Source organism: Gopherus evgoodei, chromosome 1, assembly GCF_007399415.2.
Source record: "Gopherus evgoodei ecotype Sinaloan lineage chromosome 1, rGopEvg1_v1.p, whole genome shotgun sequence".
NCBI lineage: Eukaryota > Metazoa > Chordata > Testudines > Testudinidae > Gopherus > Gopherus evgoodei.
In genome coordinates this window covers 227,199,882-227,223,820 of record NC_044322.1, presented here as the reverse complement: position 1 = coordinate 227,223,820, position 23,939 = coordinate 227,199,882, and the positions used below count along the sequence as shown (strand labels likewise).

The following is a 23,939-nucleotide window of genomic DNA, read 5'->3' as shown; positions in this document are numbered from 1 at the left end:
TTGCTGCCTCTAGGCATCTCTGATCCTTATAGTGCCACATTGTGACCCTCTAATAGCCTTGGTCTTTGACTATTCAAACTCAGCCTCCAGATGCTGAGCATCTGCAGTCCAGTCCTGAGTGAAACTTTCACCTTTCCCTTCCCAAATATTATGGAGCATACAGAATGTAGATATAAGCATAGGAATATTGTCATCGGCCAGATCCAGCTTCCCATAGAGGCAGCAGCAGCAGACCTTTAAATGGCCAAAAGCACACTCAACAGTCATTCTGCACTTGCTCAGCCTGTTGTTGAACCACTCCTTGCTGCTGTCAAGTTGCCCCGTATATATCTTCATAAGCCACGGCATTAAGGGGTAGGTGGGGTCTCCCAGGATCACAATGGGCATTTTGACTTCCCCTGTGGTGACTTCTGTTCCAGGAAGAAAGTCCCTGCTTGCAGCTTCCTGAACAGGCCAGTGTTCTGAAAGATGCGTGTGTCATGCACCTTTCCAGACCAGTCTATGTTAAAGTCTTGTGTCCTTGTGCTGCAGAGCTGGGGCAAGCTCATCAGATAGTCTCATGAAAGTGGCTTTCCTCATCCAAAAGTTCTGCAGCCACTGCTCATCATCCCAGACATGCATCATGATGTGATCCCAGCACTCAGTGCTTGTTTCTCGAGGCCAAAAGTGGCATTCCACTGTGGTCAGCACCTCCATGAATGCCACATGTAGATCAATGTTACACTCCTCTTGCCTTAACTCCACTACCATTTATGATGTGTTAATTGGAGCGAGCAGTGTACTGGTCAACAGTTCCGGATCCACTCCTGCAGACCGAAGAGGCAGGGTGCGCAGTACACAAACTGTTGAAAGATGGTACCAAATGTGGACGGAAGCACAGGGATTGCTGGGATGCAAAGCAATGCATCACAGGGCATTGGGACAGGACCCAGGATGCCCCGCGATTCCCTCCGCCTTCCCCAGGGGAGGCTCCAGGCCCCAGCACGCCAAGCGCGTGCTTGGGGTGGCATGCCATGGGGGGCGCTCTGCCGGTCACCGGGAAGGCGGCAGGCGGCTCCGGTGGACCTCCTGCAGGCATGCCTGCAGAGGGTCTGCTGGTCCCGCGGCTTCAGTGGACCTCCCACAGGCGTGCCAGGTGTGCCAGTGGACCCCCCGCAGCATGCCACCCCGCTTGGGTGGCGAAATGTCTAGAGCTGCCCCTGGCATTCTGTGATGAACTGGGAATGTTCTTAATGTTTTTTCTGAATACTGTGTTGGTGCCTCAGTGTCCCCTAGGCAGTTCTTAAGTATCTGGCAGAGCAAAGGGCCAGTGCACCTAAATGCCTGACACTCTGTCTCCTAGCAACTGATGGCCTGGGCCTCTCCCCTGCAAAGGTGCCAGCTGAAGGTGTTGGAGACAAAGGGATCAGGTGACCTCCTGGCCCGGGAAAGTGGCTGAGCAGAGAGGAGGGGTTGGGAGGGGTGGTTAGTCTGGAGCTGGCTGGGGTCAAGGAGTGGAGGGCAGAGGTGGGGGGTCTTGCTCACAGCCCCCCAGAATGGACCCGGCTGAGGGGTCCGGTTCGCTGTATCTACAAGCTCTGTTTTAGACCCTGTTCCTGTCATCAAATAAACCTCTGTTTTACTGGCTGGCTGAGAGTCACGTCTGACTGCAAAGTGGGGATGCAGGACCCTGTGGCTTCCCCAGGACCCCGCCTGGGTGGGCTCGCTGTGGGAAGCGCACGGAGGGGCAGAGGATGCTGAATGCTCCAAGGAGAGACCCAGGAGGTGAAGACGTGTGAGCTTCTTGCCCTGAACAAGTCTGCTCCAAGGGAGAGGAGGCTCCCCAAAGTCCTGACTGGCTTGGTGGGGAGCAGTTCCAGAGCATCGCCCGGTGACTCCGTGACACTTTCCCAAAAGTCTTAGCAGCAAAAGAGAAAGAAGTGCTCTGTGGGATAGCTGCTCAGAGTGCACCGCTCCGAATAGCGCTGCAAGTGTGAACACACTAGCGCACAGGCAGCTGTCAGTGTGAACACACAACAGTAGTTTTCCTTCTGCGCTCTCTGAGAGATGCTGTAACTGCTGGTGCTGTAACTCTGCCAGTGTAGACATGGAGACTGATGTGCAGAGGTCGCAGCAGAGAGGCAGGTGGCAGCAGAAGGTGACTGACAGCTGGAAAGGCTAGCGAGGCGAAGAGCAGAATGAATGGCTTGTAAGGCAATGAGGAACCACAGCTGGTGGGGCTGCCAGCAGAGAGGAACCGTGGCTGGCGGAGCGGCCAGCAGAGAGGCGCAGTGGCTGACAGGGTGGCTAGGCGGTGAGCAACAGCAGCTGGCAGGGCAGCCAGCCACAGCAAGTGCAAGCAAGGTGCCTTCTTCCCCAAGTGGGAGGTGAACTCACACAGATGCACCTCTGAACCCTGGGTCTCCACTGACCAAGGACAATCACTGTGAGTGGGGGATGGTGAGAGAGCATAGAGGGGCACTGAAAAGGAAACTTTGGCTGTAGAACTCAAGAATATGAGGCGGAAGGCACTGCCCCACGCACGCTGGCATGGGTGTCCTATTGTATATAATTCTTCACTTCATTTTCAGGCCTCTGTCTCTGATCTTGTTTATAAACATTGCCTTGTTTGAGTGTTTAAATATCATGAAAGAATTTGGTCCCAATTTTTCATTAAAACTGACATTGGAGACAGGCAGAAGATGAAAAATTATTCACACCTGGAAAAATACCTACAGTGAGAACAGAAAACATTAATTTAGCTGACTCGTTACTGGAATGGGGAAGTTGCACCACACCTATCCATGTGCCATCAGATGAATGCCACTTGTGGCATTTTCCCTAATTAATGGCGGGTGACTTCCGTCTGTTCATTAAAAGTTTCTTTTCTACACTCAGACTGTGCTTGTAAGTGGGGAAGTATTGCCTCTCAGAGGCGCCCAGGGGTGGTGTGTAATTTTCCCAGGTTACTAGGTTGGGGCTCGAGCCGGTTCTGTGTTGTATTGTTGAAAAGGAACCCCTAGGTATTGAACCCAGCCCTGGTTGCTGCTGGCTCCACCTGGCAGAAGGGTTACAATGACATCCACAAAGCAGTAAGCAGGGTCCTGAATACACCCTTCAGCACTAAGCAGGCCACTAAATAGTACAGTTGGGGCACTAAAGGGGCCTCTGCATACACCTTTTGGAGAACTAAATGGGACTCTGAATCGTCCATTTGGGACCCTAAACAGGGCACCAAGTAGAACATTTGGGGCACTAAACAGCTCAGAGCTAAAAATACCTGCAGGGAATCAATCCCCTTAAGAAAGGGTTTGAGAGGGAAGGCAATGAATATAGGCTTGAGGGCTTCTTTCAGTGGCTCCCCCTTAGGAGGATGGATTTTGCTCCCTCCTTCAAGCTGTCAGGGCTTGACGGAGCTGTCTCACGCTGGAGCCCTGAAGAGCAGCACATAAAATGAAACCAATCCTGCTGCAAAACCACACACACATACTAAAGGGAGGGGTGGGTGTGGGTGCCTTGAGGAAGAAGAGGTAGAACGGGTTAGACTTGCTCCAGTCCCGCCCCTAGACTTCATTGCAGCCTCCTTTCCACCTGATTATGCCACAGATGCCTCAGCCAAGTCTGAGATGTGTTGAGCTGTCCGCTCTCTTCCTCCCTCTTCAGCCACAGCTGGCTGGGAAAGGCCATTTGGGACCTGCACTGCCCCTTTGCATGGACATCTGTGGACAGAGAAGTAACAGCAGCCCAACAGCTGGGTGAAAGTAGCCAGGGGGACTGCAGAGGAAACATCCCCTGGAACAAAGTTGTTTGCAGAAATAAATACCAGGTAACAACTTAAACAAGTGTTGAAGGAAGGATGCAGTGTCTCAATAAGTAGCTCCTCTTCCTCTCTTCTCAGTGTGTTGCAATGCAGCAGCCAGCATGCTTCCGCTGGTGACTGAATTCTGTGGGGACAGGCTTTTTAGACAGCAGTGTTGTTTAGGCACTGCCCTGCTAAGGATGGCACCACTGCAGTGGGGCCTGGCAGCTGGCTGACCTGGCATCAAGAGATTCTGCTAGGGGCTAAGGATGAGAGAGTGAGTGACAGCCGTTTCCCATCCTAATCTGCTGTGTGGTGTGGCTGCGGGCTGTTAAACAGGGGCTGTGTGTCACCCAGGAGACCACTATATTGGAGAACTGTGTATGTGTGTGTGTGCATACACACATGTATAAAACATGCTCAGGGTTTAAATTGTGTGTGTGTAGTCTGTGTGTTGCGAGGGGGAGGGAGGGTACTAGAAGCAGAGGAAGAGTTTCCTGTTCACCCCCTGACAAACTCCCTGTTTCTTGGCTGTTGTGATGATAGTTCGGCATGCTGTTTCAATCTACTTAACCACTCTGTGTGTGTGTGTACATATCTCTGTGTGTGTGTGTGTTTTGTTTGTGCATACACATATATTTCCTAGTCAGGACTCTAATCACTAGACAGTGCTGTCTCACTTTCATATTATGAGGCAATACTATCTAGTGTTTAGAGGAGGACTGGCAGACTTCATTCTGTTCTTGGCCTTGCCTCTGATTCACCATAAAACTGTGGGCAACTCACTTAACCTGTCTGTGCTCCACCTTTCCTAGCTGTAAAACAGTAATACTAATACTGTTGAAAAGTTTTGTGAGATACTTGGATGAAAAACTCCACGTAAGAGCAAAATACTATTATAATGGTCTGCAAAATGCTTTTTGGCGCTTTCTGGATAAAGGATATTTTGTAAGTGTCTGTACCAACAACACTGTGACTAATATTGTTATTTAATTGGTTTTATTTATGAGCCAAATGTTTCTGTCATGCTAAGATCCAGATAAATATGGTCATAGTGAAATCACTATTCTGTGCCTTTCTTTGCTGATTTAGTTTTAGGATTCAGAATGGTAGCCGTGTTAGTCTGTATCAGCAAAAAGAATGAGGACTCCTTGTGACACCTTAGAAACTAACCAATTTATTTGGGCATAAGCTTTTGTGGGCTAAAGCCCACTTCATCAGATGCATGCAGTGGAAAATGCATCTGATGAAGTGGGGTTTAGGATTGTGTAGCTATTTTTCTCAGTGCACCTTCTACTAATGGAAGAGACATTAACTTAGATTACAGGCTAATTATTGTGTTAAGTATTGTGGCTGACCAGCAGAGTACTCAATGAAACCAACAGCAATGCTAACACTGATGCTTGCAAAAAGGTATTTGTCTAGTCCCTTAACATTTTGGTGCCAGAGTTGCCCTCCTGTATCATTGGTATGGCACTGTCCTAAAGTAAGCTTTCCTTCTGGTTGCCTCAGTCTTTTGAATGGAGCAGATAGGAATTTTGAATGTTTTTGTGACTGTACAGTTAAGATATAGGAAGACACCATTTACCATCAAAATATGAGTTGCTTCTCACTGCAACATCAATAGGTCAGATTTTGGCTGTTTAAAATGAAGTTCAAATTATTTCTCAGTCCAGTCAATGATCTGACCCCTCTGTAACTGTCCTTATCAGTATTTTTAATCTCCAATGGGTCTTTCATCTAAAGACACACTTTCATCTTTTTTATTAGTTTAACATAGTTTTTTGTGGTTAACAATGTTATCATCTATTTCAGTAGACTGTGAGTTACTTTCACTTTAGTAACGGAGTTTGTCCCATTTGAAGTAGATTAAATTATTCTGTTCTACAATACAGGTAAACTCCAGCTATTCAGAGGTCTCAGGAGATGTCTGAAACCCTCAGATAATGGGAGGTTTGGGTTACTGGGGACTTGCCCCGTAGCCCTCAGTAGTGTAATTGCTATTTTTTAACTGCAGGCTATTTAAAGGGTATAAATTAAAGGTCTATCTTCCGAAAATAGATTAGGATCAAAGCAAAAAACTAAGCAAATAAAAAAAAAATCACCCTTCCATCAATATTTCAAGAGTAAGGCCCCATACATAGCATCCCTGCCTGCAAGAGCTTACAGTCTTAGTAATGATATATGCAAATTGCTGGCAACTGAATAGGTGCTAATGTTCGTTGGTCGTGGTAATAATGGTAATAATGGTGAGGGAGTTACAGCGCTGCAACTTTGAAGGTGTACACATCTGCAGGGCATCACCAGCGCTGCAACTCCCTGTTTGCAGCGCTGGCCGTACTCCCGTTTTGTCTCGGGTGTAGAGGATCCAGCGCTGGTGATCCAATGTAGACACTTACCAGCGCTTTTCTTGACCTCCGTGGAAGGAGGAAGCCTCTGGTAATCAAGCTGGTCTCCTTTCCCGGTTTGCTCTCTCGTTCCCGGAACCCCGAGCAAGCAGGTCTCCTTCCCTGCGGTTTGCAGGGTGGCTCCGGGAACGCGAGAGCAAACCGCGGCGAAGCTGGTCTCCTTTCCTGGTTTGCTCTCGCGTTCCCGGAACCCCGAGCAAGCAGGTCTCCTTCCCTGCGGTTTGCAGGGTGGTTCGGGGAATGCGAGAGCAAACTGCGGCGAAGCTGGTCTCCTTTCCCGGTTTGCTCTCGCGTTCCCGGAACCCCCCTTGAAGCCGCCCAACAGCGCTGCAGTGTGGCCACATCTAACACCACTTGCAGCGCTGGTTGCTGTAAGTGTGGCCACTCTGCAGCGCTGGCCCTATACAGCTGTACTAATACAGCTGTAACAACCAGCGCTGCAAAATTGTAGATGTAGACATGGCTTCACTACTGACTTTAGTCACCAATGAAAGAAGTGTACTGGTCTTGGGCAGAGGCCACTCCTTTTGTGGCTCTGGGGTGGAGAATGATAGGAAACAGCAGGACTTAATGCATCAAGAAGTACTATCTGCAGACTTTTCTTGTGGCTTATTTTCAGTTTGCAAGGTGAGCAAGCAACTTTCTGAGGCTTTTCTCTGGCTTTTCGCCTCCCACTCTGACCCCACTGACATTTTCTCTTACGTTTTGCTGAGTGGAGGAATGGTAGCTACATGGAGAAGTGAAGAACATGCTGCTTAGCTAGTCTTCCCCTCCATGTGGTCCCAGTGTAGCTTTTTCCCTGGCACTACACAGTGGTTGGGGACTTCTGACCTTTTTTAAAATTTTGTTTTGATTGTAAAAACAGCCTAGTTAAACCTGAATGACAGGCATAACCAAGGAGATCGCATTTCATAATACTGACAATAGGCTAAACTCTTAGGTTCTGTTTTCAGGAAGAATCCATCTAATAATGCTTTGTAAAGATAAGCAGAGAACGCCATGTGGCTGCTTCATGAACTGAAATATATCAGAGGCTGGATCAGAATCTCAAAAACTTAATGTGCTCTCCAATTTGCAGGCCTGCCAGGTGGTTGCAGTGGAGCAGGCGGTCAGGCAAGGTTCTGTTGGAGACAACACAACCCAGTGTGTTGGTGTGAAAAGGGGACAAGATATGGGTGTACTTCTTAAAGGCTTCAGTCAATTCCTTGCAAAGCCCGAGGGACCTTTTTACATCATGTTAATGGAGAAGGACATCATCAGTAGCAGTGGCATGTAGGTGTGGCAAAAAAAGTTGGTAGGATGAATGAATGCAGAATTCTTCTCGAAGGGCCGCTCACCCCCTTCAGAAGGGTGCATAAGTCACTAGGGAAATTGACACCCTGCCATGCCCTCAGAGGCTGCTAATGGTTTCATCCAACAACAGACCTAGTGCCACTCTGCTTGATTTAACCAGCTATGAAAGGCATGGGTCCCACTCACAGGTAGCAACTGGAAAGTCCCTCAGTGCATAGGTCCAGTGTGAGGAAAATCTAGTTGAAACTCAGCTAGAGATGATGAGGCTGTCTCTAGACACAGATCTGCCCCCTTGAAAACAGCCATTCCAGGACAAATCTGATTAATTTTATCCACAAAGAAGATACAAAACTTAATATTTGACTGTTTCCAGGCAACAGCAGCCAATTCTGGCCAGATTGTACATCACCCAGAACAATCCCCCTGGATGACATTTTGCAAACACTACTAACAGAGAAGAAAATCTTCTTTACTTCCTCGACAGCCATGCCCCAGGTTTTTAATAAGCTCTCTTCTCCTGCTCATGCAGATTCCAATTACTCTCTATCCATTACTCTCTTCCCTCGTTGCTTCTCCATCCAACTCTATTCCTCTCTTCCCCTCCAGGTAGTCATTAACTGCCATTTTTCTGATTCCTCTTCATCCACCTTCCTTTCTGGTTTTGACACCTGGCTGCCCCTGTGCCTCTACTCAAAACTGCTCTCCATCATTTTCAGTGCAGCCTCAGAGGCCACATCGCAATCTTGCCTAATCTCTCAGTCTCCCATCTCCTCGCTGTCACTACCTTGTTTGAGATTCAGCCCCAGATCAATTCTCCCACTTGCTAAAATGGCCTCTCACTTGTCCTCTTTTTCGTGAAACACTGCTTCCTCTGTGATCTCTGGAGAAAATCTCATGTCTTCACAGAGTTTCTCCACTGTAAAATCATTCTTTCTTCCTTCATTTTTGCTATCCTCCTGGTCAGGCAACTTCACTTTTCCACCCTAACTGAATCCAACAATCCTGCAATCCCAGATACTTATTCAAGGCCTTTAACTCCTTCATATGCCCATCCTCCCAGCCCCAGGATATTGTGAACTTTTTCAAAAAGAAGATTGAGAAGACCCAGTGTGCCTCGCCTCCCCTTCCATCCTACCTACGTATTTTGCTCAGGTCCATTCACAAGGTTTCTGCTAAAATAGCCTTCTATTTCTATTTTTTTCCCCATGTCACTTTCCCCTCACTTTGAGTCTCTCCACTGGCTTCCAGTTCTCAACCACATAAAATAAAAATTCTGTTTTTTTCCTTTTTAAGACCCTTCCAAACTTTGTTCCTCTATATTTGTCTGCTATGGAATATTATCACGTTGCCCTGACCCTGTTGCTCCACAAACTATGTCAGCTTTGATCGCTTATTTGTCTGCTTCTCCCAAAAGAAACTTTACATGTTTTCATGCAATACCATATTGACCAGAGCACCCTCCTCACACAAATCCATAAGATACTCTGTCCTTCAAATCCTTCCTCCAGGCACATTCTGACCTGGATACCTTCAGAAAACTGCCAACTGCAGGCCTACATAACACTTGTTCTGCTAACAGTTTTCTTTATCTTCCCTGCCTTGATTCTACAAATCATTTTTTACACCCAGTTGTTACATCTTGTCATCTTTAGTTGTAAAATCTGTGGCAATACATTTGTGCAGGACTGTACAATGGGACTCTGATCTTGTTTGGACCTCTGGATGCTACTGTCTGCCTAGTAATAATATGTGACAGTCAGTTGTTCTCAGTGCAGTGATCAGTATTTCAGCCACATGTGTTTCATTTGTTATAGGGCCTCTGTATGTGCAGGTGACCTGTGAGGATGTTTAGGAGACATTATGGATACCTAAGGACAGGCCATCATTAAGCAGTCCACTGACTGTACAATACTATCCCTTGGAGACAACTAAAAATGACTCACATTTATCAGTCGTCATGGGTAGACAATAAAACAGGCCCTCCAAGGTCAGGCAAAGGTGTGTTCTGACTTCAAAGTCAAAGAGGTGAAAGTCAGGCCATCACAAAGGTGTAGTCTTCACCTAGACTTTCCCAATCCCGATCCAAAACCAAGTGGAGAAGTGTGCCCAGCTATCTACTCTGAGCCTGAAACCAGCTAGATAGTTTACACCAAATACACACTCTGGCCCAAATTATCCACTGGTATAACTCCATGGATGTCAATGGAGTTACATCAGCAGAGTATTTGGCCCACTAGCTGAAATCCTCATTTAGAATCTTTCTTCAATTCACTATGTTTTATAAAGAAGTAAATAATTTGCCCTCCCCTGTGTATCTGATGACACAGGGTTACGTGTGGTGCAACTTCCCTATTCCAGTAACTAGTCAGCTAAATTAATGTTTTCTATTCTCATTGTAAGGTTTTTTTCCAGGTGTGAATAATTTTTCATCTTCTGCCTGTCTCCAGTGTCAGTTTTAATGAAAAATTGGGACCAAATTCTTTCATGATATTTAAACACTCAAACAAGGCAATGTTTATAAACAAGATCAGAGACAGAGGCCTGAAAACGAAGCGAAGAATTATATACAATAGGCAAGATTTTTTAATATTTTTTAGAAACGTCTTGATCATTAGCACTTCCTCAGGGAAAGATGTGAAAATGCATGCACTGCTGAACTCTGACACTTGGGAGCACCTCTATTGATCATCTTCCAGAATAAAGCTTTAACCATCTTTAATGAACTCAAGCGCCAAGAAGTGCTGAGCTGCTAGAAATGTATTTCAGACTTCTGTATCAGACAAGAAAATGCAAACTATATTTTAGATTAAGTTAAGATACTGAGCAATGGGAAGGAGTATTTTAGGAACTAGTGCTAGGATATGTAGCCTTTCACCACAAGATTGTTCATCTGAATGTGGTCCAGATTGGAATTAATATTGTTACCATCTGATAGATGTTGTTGCCCCTTGGGCAGTTTGGGGGGCCTTGCTGGGTTGTTTCCATTATGAGGGGAAATTGATAAGGGGTCAAGTCTTTCTTGGGTTCAAACCCGCTTACTTATAAAGATGTACAAAAAAGTTCTGTTTCCCCTAAACATAATAGAAACAAACAGGAAATGGTTTCTTTGTTTCAAAGTCATTCCAACGATTCTTGTGCCCCTAAAGAAGCTCTTTCTTTTGGCTTCCACCCAGGGCTACAGTCATCAGTACTTCTCTTTCTCCTGGCTTTCTGGTCACTTCCTGTTTCTGACACACACAAACACACCAATCAATGCTCCAACCCCTGCATTTGCAATCAGTCTCAGGGAAATCTCTCATTCTCCCTGAGCTAGTTCTTGCTCGGGCCTTTCCAAGTGACCCAGTGCCTTGGTGGCTTCTGTTACTTCAGCTATTTTGTTCCATAGAGGAGCTTAATTGCTTCTTCCATTTAGCCTGAAAAGCAGACAGCATGCTTGACAACAAGATTTGTGATTGTCCATTGATCAAAAGACATGTTTGCTAGCAGCCACCTACACCATGCAGCACATTATTCAGTGGCCGCTGTAATATGAATTAGGATTTCAGTTGGGTGACTGAGTGTTTCTGAACTGTTTACAGCTAGCAGTCCCAGTTCATTTCCCAGTGGTCAGGCGTTAACACCACACAAGAAAGCCACCACTCCTTGACAGTAACTCTGTTACCAGCCTCTTCAGAGACAACGGTCCAGGTTTTCAGAATTGGTCGGTCCCCATTAAGCCACTGAGTTTAAGTCACCAGGGTTTCAAAAGTGCATGGCAACAAATTCATTGTTCTCAGTAGGAGCTGAGCACGTTTAAACAGCTGGCCAATTCAGCTTGGGACCTAAATGGGCACTGAGCTCTTGTGAAAATCTGGATATAAGGCTTTAATGGTCTGTTTTGACCAAACTCCCTTTTCAGTCCTACAGGAGGTCTCTCCAGGTGAGGGATGAATCACATTAGGGAAGAGGACATGTTAATCCTGCTGTTGCACTTGTTCCTTTGACAAACAGAATCAGTTAGCCTCTTGAGCTGTCAGTCCGACATCTTCTTTAGGATCAAATTCACTTTATTCTCTCTCTCTTGTTTATTTTTTTTAACAAAGCTCAGGTAAAAATAAGTTAGATCTTAATTATGATAGCTTCAATAGACCTAGCAGAGTGTAAAACAGAATATGACAAAAGCTCTGCTAAGAGTTAATTTTAGTGGTTGTCTTGATTGTCTGACCAAAAGGTGGAGTGATATTTACTTGTCAGTTCTATGAGTAACATCATATGCTGATGTGCCTGACAAGCGTGTCAGATAGTCATGGAGAAGGAAGTAACTTTTATTTTTGCAAAATTATGACTGTCAATAATACTGCACTAAGTGGAGGGAGATGGACCAAAAGACTTAAGGTATTTTCCACCTTGTCATGTCTATGACTGTATATCAGTCTGAAATCTGGCTCCACTGAAGTCAATAGGACTTTGATGGGGATGAGGGGAAAGGATTCTGCCCCATGTATTCAAAGGAAACAGAGAATGGCAAAAAGTACTGTTATCAAATGTATTAATATTAAGCCTGATTCTACTGTTGTTTGCACTAATGAAAATAAGGAGTAACTGCAGTGAAGTCAATGAAATTACACAGGTATAAAACTAATGTTAAAGGAAAATCAAACTACTTTATGGAATTGCATTAAAAAAGGGACATTCAGCAGAGCAGTATCTAGATACTATCCTTATATTTCAGTTTTTCCCCTACCAGTACTTTTTTAAAAAAACCTTATATCTTGGTTTTTTAATTCATTTTCTACTGTCTTTCAGTGTTGCAAACACTGAAATCATTTAGCAAGAGACCCCACATTGTGGTTAGGCTGAAATTAACATTATGTGTTTCCTGCACATCAGTGACTTGCTCAGAGTCTTTCCAGGCATGGGGAGTAAATATGCAGTCACCACTAAAGAGAGGGCATATGTTTTATTTCATTACATAGGCCTGGGTTATTCCATCAAGCCACCACATTGGGTCAAAGCTGCTATGGGGCTGCATCGCTGAAGTGGGTCTTATCCCATTGTAGCACACTGCAGAAGGGTCAGCATGTGCTCCCCTATGCAGCTAGTCATGAGACCAAATCTTTCTAACCCCGGGTGAGAATGGATAAGCTCCAGGCAGGGACTAGCTGGGTTATAAGCCAATACACTTTAATACATGCGCATGCCAGAGCACATGTGCCTCTTCCCTAGAGCATGTAAATAATCCCCCTACTCCTTTCCCCGCTCCTCACTTCCCAGGACAGGGTGATGTATTAAATTTTGATCCCTGGAAGTAACGGTGAGGTGAACTGTTCCTAGTTCAGTTCTCCTCATTCACAGGCACAGGTCAGCCTGCTATGGAACTTGTGGAGAACTAGTTTTTATTACCTTTGACTATCTCATGGAGAGGGAATTTAGGATTATATTTCCACTTGCAAATAGTGATTAATTAAACACCCATTCAGAAACCATAGCAATACATTCCTAGTTCCTTGTGATACCAGGATATGTTTCTGCAGGTCTGACCAGGAACCAGAAGCACACACAACCTGCTAATCAAATACAGATAAGTGGATCTGCGTGTATACATTTCCCATGCCTTGTTTGGAATAGCCAAGCCACACAGAACAAACAGTGTTGAGGTCTTTTTTTATACCTCATGTTCCTGTGTGAAGATGACAGTAAAGATGCATGGTGTATTGTATAAAAGGGGAAACCAACTGTAACAAACGGAGGGTATAATCTACCCTAAGGTTGCCAATTTTGGTTGGTCAGATTCCTGGAGGTTTCATCACATGACATAATCTTTAATTCCTGGACATTCCAGGATGATCCTGGAGGGTTGGCAACCCTAATCTACACTGCAGCTGGGAGCATGCTTCCCAGGTTAAGCAGACACACACACACACTAGTAGGACTTGAGCTAGTCCTTAAAAGTAGCAGCATAGCTGGTAGGTAGCAAGGGTGGAGGCTCAGACTGGCCACCTGAGTACAAACCCATCCGGACCACAGTACCTGTGCTACAGCTTGTGCTACCCCCAGCTACAATGCTATTTTTAGCACAGTGGCTTGAGCAACGCTAGCATTGTCCATCTGTCTCTCTGTGCTGGGATGTGCACTCCCAGCGGCATTGTAGACATATCCTAGTGCAGTGTTTCCCAAACTTGGGACGCTACTTCTGTAGAGAAAGCCCTTGGCAGGCAATTGGCCGATTTGTTTACCTGTCGCGTCCGCAGGTCCAGCCGATCGCGGCTCCCACTGGCCGCGGTTTGCTGCTCCACACCAATGGGAGCTGCTGGAAGCAGCAACCAGTACGTCCCTCAGCCCACACCACTTCTAGCAGCTCCTATTGGCCCGGAGCAGCGAACCGCAGCCAGCGGAAGCCGTGATTGGCCAGACTTGCGGAGGCAGCAAGTAAACAAACCAGCCCAGCTCACCAGGGGCTTTCCCTAAACAAGCAGCATCCCAAGTTTGGAAAACACTGTCCTAGGGTATGTATACACTGCAACATAAACCCAGGGTTAAAACTCAGGCTCAATCCTAACCCTTCTTCTCTTTAGACATGAGTTGCTCTAACCCAGGGCTTGGACCCAGGGTCCCAGGACCTCACAGGGTTAGAGGGTCCGAGCCTGAGTCAAGCGGGGGACCTAAGGTTTCAAGCCCGATTGCTGTGCAGTATAGACAAAGCCCTACCACACTTATGCTCTGGGAGTCTGCCAAAAGTATTCCACAGCCCCATGGGTGGACTTTCTTTGTCCTCTGGACAGTCAAGTTTGGTGGACAGTCAAGTTTTCCCACACTGCACCACAAACAAAGAGCTGGCACAGTCACTGTTTGGGAGGGTGCTAGGAAGTCTCAGTTATGGGGATGGGGGGGGGGGTGTTGACCTGGATCAATCTAATGCAGTATAGATGCTGGAGCCCCAGGTTGGGAGACAGGTTTCAAAAATTCCTAACCTGGGATTATATATGAGTGTAGACGTTCAAGACCTAGGTTAACAAACCCAGGGTTTGATACCTCAAGTTCCAGTAACCCTGGGCTTACATTTCATTGTAGACATACCCTTAGAGGTCTAATCCTAACCCATGTAGTCCTTTCCCATATAATCTGTTCCACTTACTTCAATGGGGTGACTTGCATGAGAAAGATCACTTCCAAGAGCAAAAGTATGGAGAATCAGGCTCTTAACTGCAGCAACTCTAAACATAAGAAAACTGAAGTGTGAAGTATTTTTTGAATGAACAGTATCTACAGCGGAAGCACCAAATAACCTGAGAAATGCTTATAACAGGTCACAGACTGACACAATTAATGTGCATGGATCAGCTCCATAGATGTAGTTAATTGGTGCAGCTCCACTGAAGGCTATGAAAAGGCTGGCAGATATATTTCACTGAAAATTTTTATTATTAAAATGGATTTTTAACCAAAATGAAAAATTTAATTTTCATGAAAACTTTCCTTTAGGTTACATTTTTTTCAATGAAAAAATGGAAACCAAAAACATTTTGAATTTCAAAAAACTGAAAAATCAGTTTTTGATTTTCAAACACCAAAAATTTGTTGGTTCCTGGATTTTGTTAAAAGCTTCAAAAATCCGTGGAAACCTTTGCAAAAAGAAACCACGTTTTCAAAATTTTCCTTGAAAAATAATTGGCATTTCATTCATCTAGGTCTAGTCAATGGAGCTATGCCAATTTTCGTCAGCTGAAGATCACCCAATGTATCAAATCATTCTGAAATCAGTATGGAAATAATTGAAAAGGTGTTTGGTTTTTTTTGAGTCGTCTATTTTATCTAAACCTTTGCCAATAACTGTTTAAATCAGAGATAATCTATTACTAAAGCTAAGTTTCAGTAACATACCGTACTGATCAATATGATCCAATCTATTCCAGTCAGGGCATAAACTGAATGTTATATCTTTCACTAATGTGGCATCACATTCTGAGGATTCACATTTGCCTTCACACTTTGGCACAGTGAAACATAAACACATTCTGACATTAAATTCAGACAGCTGGAGGTTGCTTCACTTTGCTTGGAAGTCTGCTCTTCTGCTGTCTTGATCTTCTGCAGGGGTGGCTCCAGGTCCCAGCATGCCAAATGCATGCTTGGGGCGGCATGCTGCAAGGGGCGCTCTGCCGGTCACCGGGAGGGCGGCAGGCGGCTCCGGTGGACCTCCCACAGGCATGCCTGCGGGAGGTCCACCAAAGACGCGGGACCAGCAGACCGCGGAACGAGTGGACCCTCCACAGGCACGCCTGCGGGAGGTCCACCAGAGTCGCCTGCTGCCCTCCCGGCGACCGGCAGAGGGGCCCCCGCGGCATACCGCCATGCTTGGGGCTGCAAAATGTCTAGAGCCGCCCCTGATCTTCTGGCCCTATTTACATAGTATTCCTTGTGATCACTGGTTTTTGAAAGAACATTTTCTGTTTTGAAAAGATGTTAATGAAAGGAATAATGCTGTACCTGCTAATGTCACCACTGTTAATGCACCAGCATTTATAAAAACAAATGTAGTTGCAAGTAGTGGCTGACAGTTTTTTCCATCTGATGGCTCTTTGGCGGAATGTTTGAAATGAGTTGGGTGGCTCTTGGTTGTGCTCCCTGTGGGCATATAATCACAAACCATAATCTACCACCACGGCTAGCACATTTGTGAGTTCTCTCAACAGAAAAGCATTAAAGCATTAAAAGAGCCATGGAGACTGAACTACCCTTTCATTCCTATACTCCTGTACAAACCGCCTAGAGCCCTGGGTATTTACTCATGGGTGCTGACGTAGGCGTTGCCACAACTGCTGTGCTACAGCACCTTGGCTATCTTGGGTACATCTACTTGAGCGTCAATCACACCCTGTGATTTCAATACACACATAGCCCTAGAGACGCTTATTCTCCATGCCAGGGATGAGGCATTTCAGTGGGCAGTGTCAAAGAAGCTAGCACTGATGCTGCCCATGCCATACATATCCCATGCATAAACAAGATATTGGTCTCCTAGTATGCTGATCTGGCATATTCAACACTTTATATGTTATGATATAAGAGGGATATGCTGCTTAATCTCTGTAACAGAGGCATAGTATTCAGAGGGGAGAAATAAAGAAAAAAATCTTGGGGTTTTTTTTGCTATTCAGGTTATTTTCTAAGCAAATCCTTTAGATCAGTGATACTCAGACTGAGGGTCACACAAGTGGCTCTTTAATGTGTCTCATGAGGTTCGTTGCAGCACATGGCATTAAAACACTGTGTAATTTAATTATTAACCAATCAGCATGGTTTACTATATTATTAGCCAATTGTAATTGATAAAATAATAATTCTTGGTCACTCATTTTGCTGTGAGAATAATATATATACACTAAATATTTCTCCTGTCATACTGTTTAAATATGTAAATACAGTACTGTAGTAAATGAAACAGTGAATTCATACTACTGTGGCTCTTTTTGGGTAATGATCGCTAATTTGGCTCCTGAACCACTGAGGTTCTTTAGGGTTCCTGGGCTTATTTTTTCAGATACTGTGCACCCACAGCTCCCATGAATTTCAGTTAGATCAATGAAAATTAAGATTGGAGATTGTTCTAAAAGATACACTCAAACACAAACAGGACGTATCAGCTTATTACTCGAATGAAGGCAGCATTGCCAAGACCTTATCACAAGTCTTGTGATATTGGGAAGTTTTTTTTTAAAGCACCACCTGCTGTAATGAAGAAATTACATGAAAATCTCAGATTTCATTTTTTTTAAAAAGTGGGGTTTAACCCTCATGGTTTTAGAGAAAAAACTTGAAAATATGACCTTTATGAACCATAAAGACTCAGAAACCATAATGCAAATAAATAAAAAGAAGTCCTCATTAATTATTTTTAAAAATCCCATTATTTTTGAGGCAGTCTCATGATTTTTGAATCCTTAGACTTAAGAATACTGTGAAATTCTTGGGCCTGCGTTATGCATGAAGTCAGACTAAATGATCATAATGACCCCTTCTGGCCTTAAACACTAAGGATTTCAGCTCTGAGTGTTCAGCACTTCTGAAAACTAGTCCCTAAATGTCTCAGGATTCAACAGCTTGTGAGAAACCTCAGCTGGTGTAGTTCCATTGCATTCAATGGAGCTAAGCCAGCTGATGATATTTACACCGGTTGATGCTGTGTAGCTCAATGCTTGCTGCAGGGTTGGAGTGGAAAGTCAGGTCTGTGCTGATCTATTGAAGTCAGGGAGGGAGACAACTGAATTTGTCAGCAGACAATTAGTTTTCTTTAATGGATGGATGCTTCGATGGATCCATTTTATTATTTAGAAGTGACCTTGGACTAATTAAATTAGCCATCCAATAACATGCAGCAAACTACAATTTTTCATCTCAGCTATTATCAGTGTTTGCAAGGTATTAGCACACTATAGGAATTCAGATGAACAGGACTAGATGTGAAGGCAGCTCTATATATCAAGAAATTTAATGCAGCCTCTAATTTCATTTTCTGCTGGCTGGCTTGGAGAAGCCATGTGACTTTTGCTTGCTACATAGCTAGTGTACATGATAGTTACGGAAGGTGGGTCTCCAGTGATGCAAATCATTTTGTTTCATGGTGCAGGCATATTTTGAAACTAAGGTAGAGTGTTTTTAAATCATCAGTTCTCCTATGCCAAAAGGTAAATATTATTATCAAACAATGAAAGGCATTTTTTTATTGCAGCAGTGCTTTATCTGTTCCCATATTTCTATTGCTTCATATATCATTGACTATTAAGTTTTATTAAAGTATTCTCCTTTTAGAGTGAGTCTAAAGAACGTTATAAAATACACAGGAATTGAAGCTTTTTGCTGTGGTGCTCAGCTTGGACTATTTCTGCAGTTGTGGCTCTTTGAGAAATCATTACGGTTCATAGTAACGGACAGTTTGATTAAATCTATATCCCATGGGCCAGAATGGGATCTCATTTAGACCAGTTTTACACAGGTGTAGCTTTAGTTACTTTTGTGGAGTTACATCCGATCTACATCAAGGTTACTGAGAGCACAGTTTGAACCCAGCTGACCTAATTTTGATCTCCCTTACACTGTCATAAATCCAGAATAGTTCCATTGTAGCCCATGGAGTTTCAGCAGTGTAAAGTCAGTGTGAGAGGCCAATCCAGCCCAGATTCTATACATGATATACTATTAAATTTTCATTTCTTGGCTATTGTAGCTCCCTTCACTGTCACCTCTCCAAATCCCACATCTTCAGACTTCAGCATGGGCAAAATTCTGCTGCCTTCCTTCTCACAGAAGGACACAGCACCGCATCAGTCCTCCAACTCCGCCAGTTCATTTCAGGGTCCAGTTCAAAAAGAAAACCTCCATGGATTTCTACAATATACCCTATGAGCTTTGGTTTTCTCTACTCCCCTGCCCACTCCCTCTGATCATTTATCAGTGGCTTCCTCTCTTTCCCTTTATGTAATCTTGCCTCTCAGTATTATTATCATTTATCATTTGTATTACCATAATGCCAAAAGTGGCAATGTAGTGCCGGTATTAGCGTAGTGCCAATATTACTGTAATGCCCATTCATGGACTAGGGCCCCATTGTGCTAAGCCAATGGTTCTCAGACTTTTGTACTGGTGACCCCTTTCGCAAGTCTCTGAGTGTGAGCCCCCCACATAAATTAAAAACACTTTTTAAAATATATTTAATACCATTATTAATGCTGGAGGCAAAGTGGGGTTTGGGGTGGAGGCTGACAGCTCGTGACCCCCCATGTAATAACCTTGTGACCCCACTGAGAGGTCCTGACCCCCAGTTTGAGAACCCCCATGCTAGGCACTGTATGAACATAGAACAAAAAGACCAAAGACCTTATTGGTGCAAGTTCCCTGTCTTCTGAGGCTTTTACCTTTCTGTGTTGTGTTGCTGTGTATTCTGCTTTTTAAAGAAACAACACACAGGCACAATGGAGTCCAACTATACACGTTTACTAACCAAATACAATAGGTATGACTTAGTAACTTACACACAGTGCTGCTTTGGCAGAGTTCTGGTTACAGTAGAACCTCAGAGATAAGAACACCTTGGGGATGGAGGTTGTTCGTAACGCTGAAAAGTTCATAACTCGGAACAAAGTGTTATGACTGTTCTTTCAAAAGTTTACAACTGAACATTGATTTAATACAGCTTTGAAGCTTTACTATGCAGAAGAAAAATGCTTCTTTTAAAAATGCTGCTTTTAAAAATGCAACAAGCACAGAAACAGCTTCCTTACCTAGTCAAATCTTTTTTTTAAACTTTCTCTTAATTTTTTTTAGTAGTTTATGTTTAACACAGTACTGTACTGTATTTGCTTTTTTCTGCTGCCTGATTGCATACTTCCGGTTCCAAACAAGGTGAGTGGTTGTCTGGTCAGTTTGTAACTCTGGTGTTTGTAACTCTGAGGTTCTGCTGTACTTCAGAAACACAGAAGACAGTTAGCACCGCTAGAGGGCTCATAAACTACAGAAAGGAATACTACCTCGTTCTTACAGGCTATATCGGGAGAGGGCAAACTATGGCCCACGGGCCGGATCCAGCCTCGCTTTCAATCCAGCCCATGGGATTGCCAGCCCCGTGGTGCAGCAGGGCTAAGGCAGGCTTCCTGCCTGCCCTGGCCCCGCACAACTCCCAGAAGCAGCCGGCACCATGACTCTGCAGCCTCTTGGGGAATGTTGGGAGGGGGCAGAGGACTCCGTGCACTGCCCTCACCTGCAGGCACCACCCCCTGCAGCTCCCATTGGCCTGGAATGGGGAACTACGGCTAATGAGAGCTTCGGAGGTGGTACCCACAAGTGAGGGCAGCATGTGTCAGAGCCGCCTGCCCCAAGCCAACCCCAGGAGCCACTGCTGGACATGCTGGCCACTTCCAGGAGCAGTGCAGGGCCAAGGCAGGCAGGGAGCCTGCCTTAGCACTGCTGCACACTGCTGCCACTCTGGAGCTCCTCGAGGTAAGCAGCACCAGGCCAGAACCCTCACCCTGAACCCCTCCTGCACCCCACACTCCAACCCCTTGCCCTGAGCCCCTAGCCCTCTGCCACAGCCCTTCTGCACTCCAACTCCCTGCCCTGAGCCCTTTCCCACACTCTGCACCCCCTCTTGCACCCCAACCTCCTGCCCTGAGCCCCATGCCACACCCCACTCTCCTGCACCCCAGCCCCTTGCCTTGACCCCCTTCCTGAACACCACACCCACTCCCACACCCCGGACTCCCTCCCGCACCTCAACCCCCTGCCTCAGCCCTACATTCATGGCCCTGCATACAATTTTCCCACCCAGATGTGGCTCTCGGGCCAAAAAGTTTGCCCACCCTTGGACAATATGCATTCTCAGGAATCAATCTCTGCATTTGTAAAGCTCCTATTACTGTAATATCTAGGCTTTGTTACATTATTAGGACTCAAAATGAGCTCTGTTATGATAAATAGTTTCCAAGTAGGGGGCATTATCATGTGATTACATCTAGAAAATTAGAAAGCTCTGCTCTCAGGAAGTACTTGGTGGGAGAGGCCAGTCCCTGTGGAGAGAGAACACAGCCGGGATGTTACACTGTCTCAGCTCTCTCTCTTTTTATGCTTGAACACTGAACGAGTTCTCTCCAAAGTGAGACCAAACTCTTCCTCTCAGAGCCTGTTTTAGCCACCAGTTACTGTCTTGCAGAAGAACCCCGCTGGGTCTTCTTCCACTCTGTCCCTTGGATACTGTCTCAGGAAAAAGTTTAGTTTTGGGGCGTGCCCTGAATGTGGTATAACTCCGGCTCATTCTGTCTCTCTTGGTAGGGCGGGTTGTAGCCTGGAGCCTCATGTGAAGAAAACATTGATTTTGGCTGCTGAGAGTTTGAGCCAGTTTGAGCCATTGAGCTGTCATCTCTAATGTCCTGCAGGGATTGAAGCTGCCCCAGCAGAGAAGTTGTTTCCAAGGCCTTGGCTACACTCACACTTTACAGCGCTGCAACTGGGGTGTGAAAAAACGCCCCCCTGAGTGCTGCAAGATACAGCGCTGTAAAGCGTCAGTGTAATCAGGGCAGCAGCGCTGGGAGCGTGGCTCCCAGCGCTGCAAGCTACACCCGTAAGGGATGTGGTTTACGTGCAGCGCTGGGAGAGCTCTCTCCCAGCGCTGCCGCTCTAACTACACTCACGCTTCAAAGCGCTGCCGCAGCAGCACTCCCGCAGCGCTGCCGGGGCAGCGCTTTGAAATTCCAAATGTAGCCATACCCCAAGATTGTGCCAGCCTAGGCCATTAAGGGCTTGGCTACACTCACACTTTACAGCGCTGCAACTGGGGTGTGAAAAAACACCCCCCTGAGCGCTGCAAGATACAGCGCTGTAAAGCGTCAGTGTAATCAGGGCAGCGTCTGCTCCCAGCGCTGCACGCTACACCCGTAAGGGATGTGGTTTACATGCAGCGCTGGGAGAGAGCGCTGCCTCTCTGACTACACTCACACTTCAAAGCGCTGCCGCGGCAGCACTCCCGCAGCGCTGCCAGGGCAGCGCTTTGAAATTCCAAATGTAGCCATAGAAACTAGATTTTCAAGAGTACTCAAGTGCCTACATTTTTTTAAAAGCACCTGAATAGCTTAGGCATGTAAATCCTAGGCCAGATTGAAATCAATGTGAGTTAGGCACTCAATCTGCTTAGACATGTTTGAAAATCCCAGTAGGCACCAATCTGCAACTTTAGGTGCCTAAATATCTTTGTAAATCTGGCCCTTAGTGATCAGGACAAATACTCAGAACCAAACTAGAACTAAATGGGAAGCCAGTGCAGGCTAACAAGAATATATGTTACATGCTCTCTAAGGGTATGGCTACACTTGCACTTCAAAGCGCTGCCATGGCAGTGCTTTGAAGTTTCAAGTGTGGTCGCAGCGCCAGCACTGGGAGAGAGGTCTCCCAGCGCTGCACGTATTCCACATCCTCTACAGGTGTAGCTTGCAGCGCTGGGAGACACTCTCCCAGCACTGCGGCGCTGATTATACTGAGGCTTTACAGTGCTGTATCTTGCAGCGCTCAGGGGGGTGTTTTTTTCACACCCCTGAGCGTGAAAGTTGCAGCTCTGTAAAGCACCAGTGTACCCATGGCCTCAGACCTGTTCCACTAAGTCTATGTCTACACTACACAGCTTTTAGTAGCACGGCTGTGTCACCACAGCCGTGCTGCTAAAAGTCGCTGTTTGTCTGGTCTCCTGCCGACAAAAAACCTCCACCCCCAACAAGCAGTGTTTGCTGCCAACAAAGCGCTGTTTACACTGGCACCTGTCATCAGCAAAACCTTTGTCTTTCAGGGGAGAGTGGAGTTAACACCTCTGAAAGACAAATCTTTTGTCATTCAATTGCCAGTGTAGACATAGCCTTGGGAGGCAGGCACTGTGAAATGGACAAGCTGCAGGTTTTTCTGGATTTCACTTTCAATCCCAAGTACAGTCCACTGTTATACTTCGCTATAGGACTGATCCCCTCTTATCCACGCTGATTTTACATTGGAGTAATTGCACTAAGTGCAATGAAGTTACTCCTGATTTATACCAGTGTGTGATCAGACCTATTCTCTTTAACAGACCAAAATATGGAAAGAAACTTCACATGAAGGAAATAAAACTATGTCTGAGCCACAGGCATAACATTTTAAGAAAAATCTTATCTTTTGCAAATCCTCTTCTCTTTGCACTGATGCTCTGTGAAGCATAATTTAAATTGGTTTAGGTAGGAAAAGGAAAACAAAATCCAATATTGTTTATATCAGACCACTCAGAATAAATTAAGAGAAAAACCATATATCTCCAAACTTTTGATGAAGAATATTTTCTTATGGATAGCATAAGATATATTTTTCCAAACACTGCTAGGAAAAGGGTTTGGGTACTATTCAAAATATCAACTCAAACATGCCAAGAAAATGGACTGTATAATTGTTCTTACTGTTCCAGTGAATATTCAAAAACACATGCTGTAAGGGGCAGCCTAAATATACATTTCAGAATTCCAAATGTACTTTTTCTTGTTCTCTCTCAGCTCCATTTATTTCCTTTAAAAAAAACTGGTTCATCGACTTCTATCAGTCTTCAATACTTTGCATAAGAATATTCCATATTCCAAAAGCTTAAGAGACTACATGCAAACTATGAGTCTTGGCAGTAGATAATTAAGCAGAAAGAATGCCAAGTGAGTACTTGTAGTGAGTATAAATTGTTCTTTTCCTTTTTTTTAATTTGCCCATACTTTGCATTTTCTTGTTGTTCATATTAATTAGTTGTCTACATTGCTCATTAAGCAGGCTGATTTTGTGTTGAGATTCCTTTCAGTTATAGATCTTTTTCCCTTCCTCATTCACCGTCCCATTTTCCGTGTGCTCTAGTGTGGTCTATTAATGGAATAGATCATGGTGGGCATTTTCAAAAAGCTTTTTTCTTCTCCTAGGCTTCAGTGGCTAATTAAAGAGGT

General features: G+C 45.1%; 1 protein-coding gene across 4 annotated transcripts in view; it reads left to right on the top strand.

Annotated features, from left to right (window-relative positions):
- The first annotated feature begins 3,584 nt into the window (after positions 1–3,584).
- The window catches only part of CRACR2A (calcium release activated channel regulator 2A), a 93,568-nt gene continuing 73,213 nt past the window's right edge, over positions 3,585–23,939 (top strand). For 3 of the 4 annotated variants that reach the window (XM_030538535.1, XM_030538564.1, XM_030538553.1), the window contains exon 1: positions 3,585–3,805. The gene's annotated coding sequence lies outside the window, so the exon portion shown is untranslated. Of the gene's footprint in view, positions 3,806–3,986; positions 4,056–23,939 lie in introns of those variants that run through there. The other variant, XM_030538544.1, reaches the window with a different exon arrangement.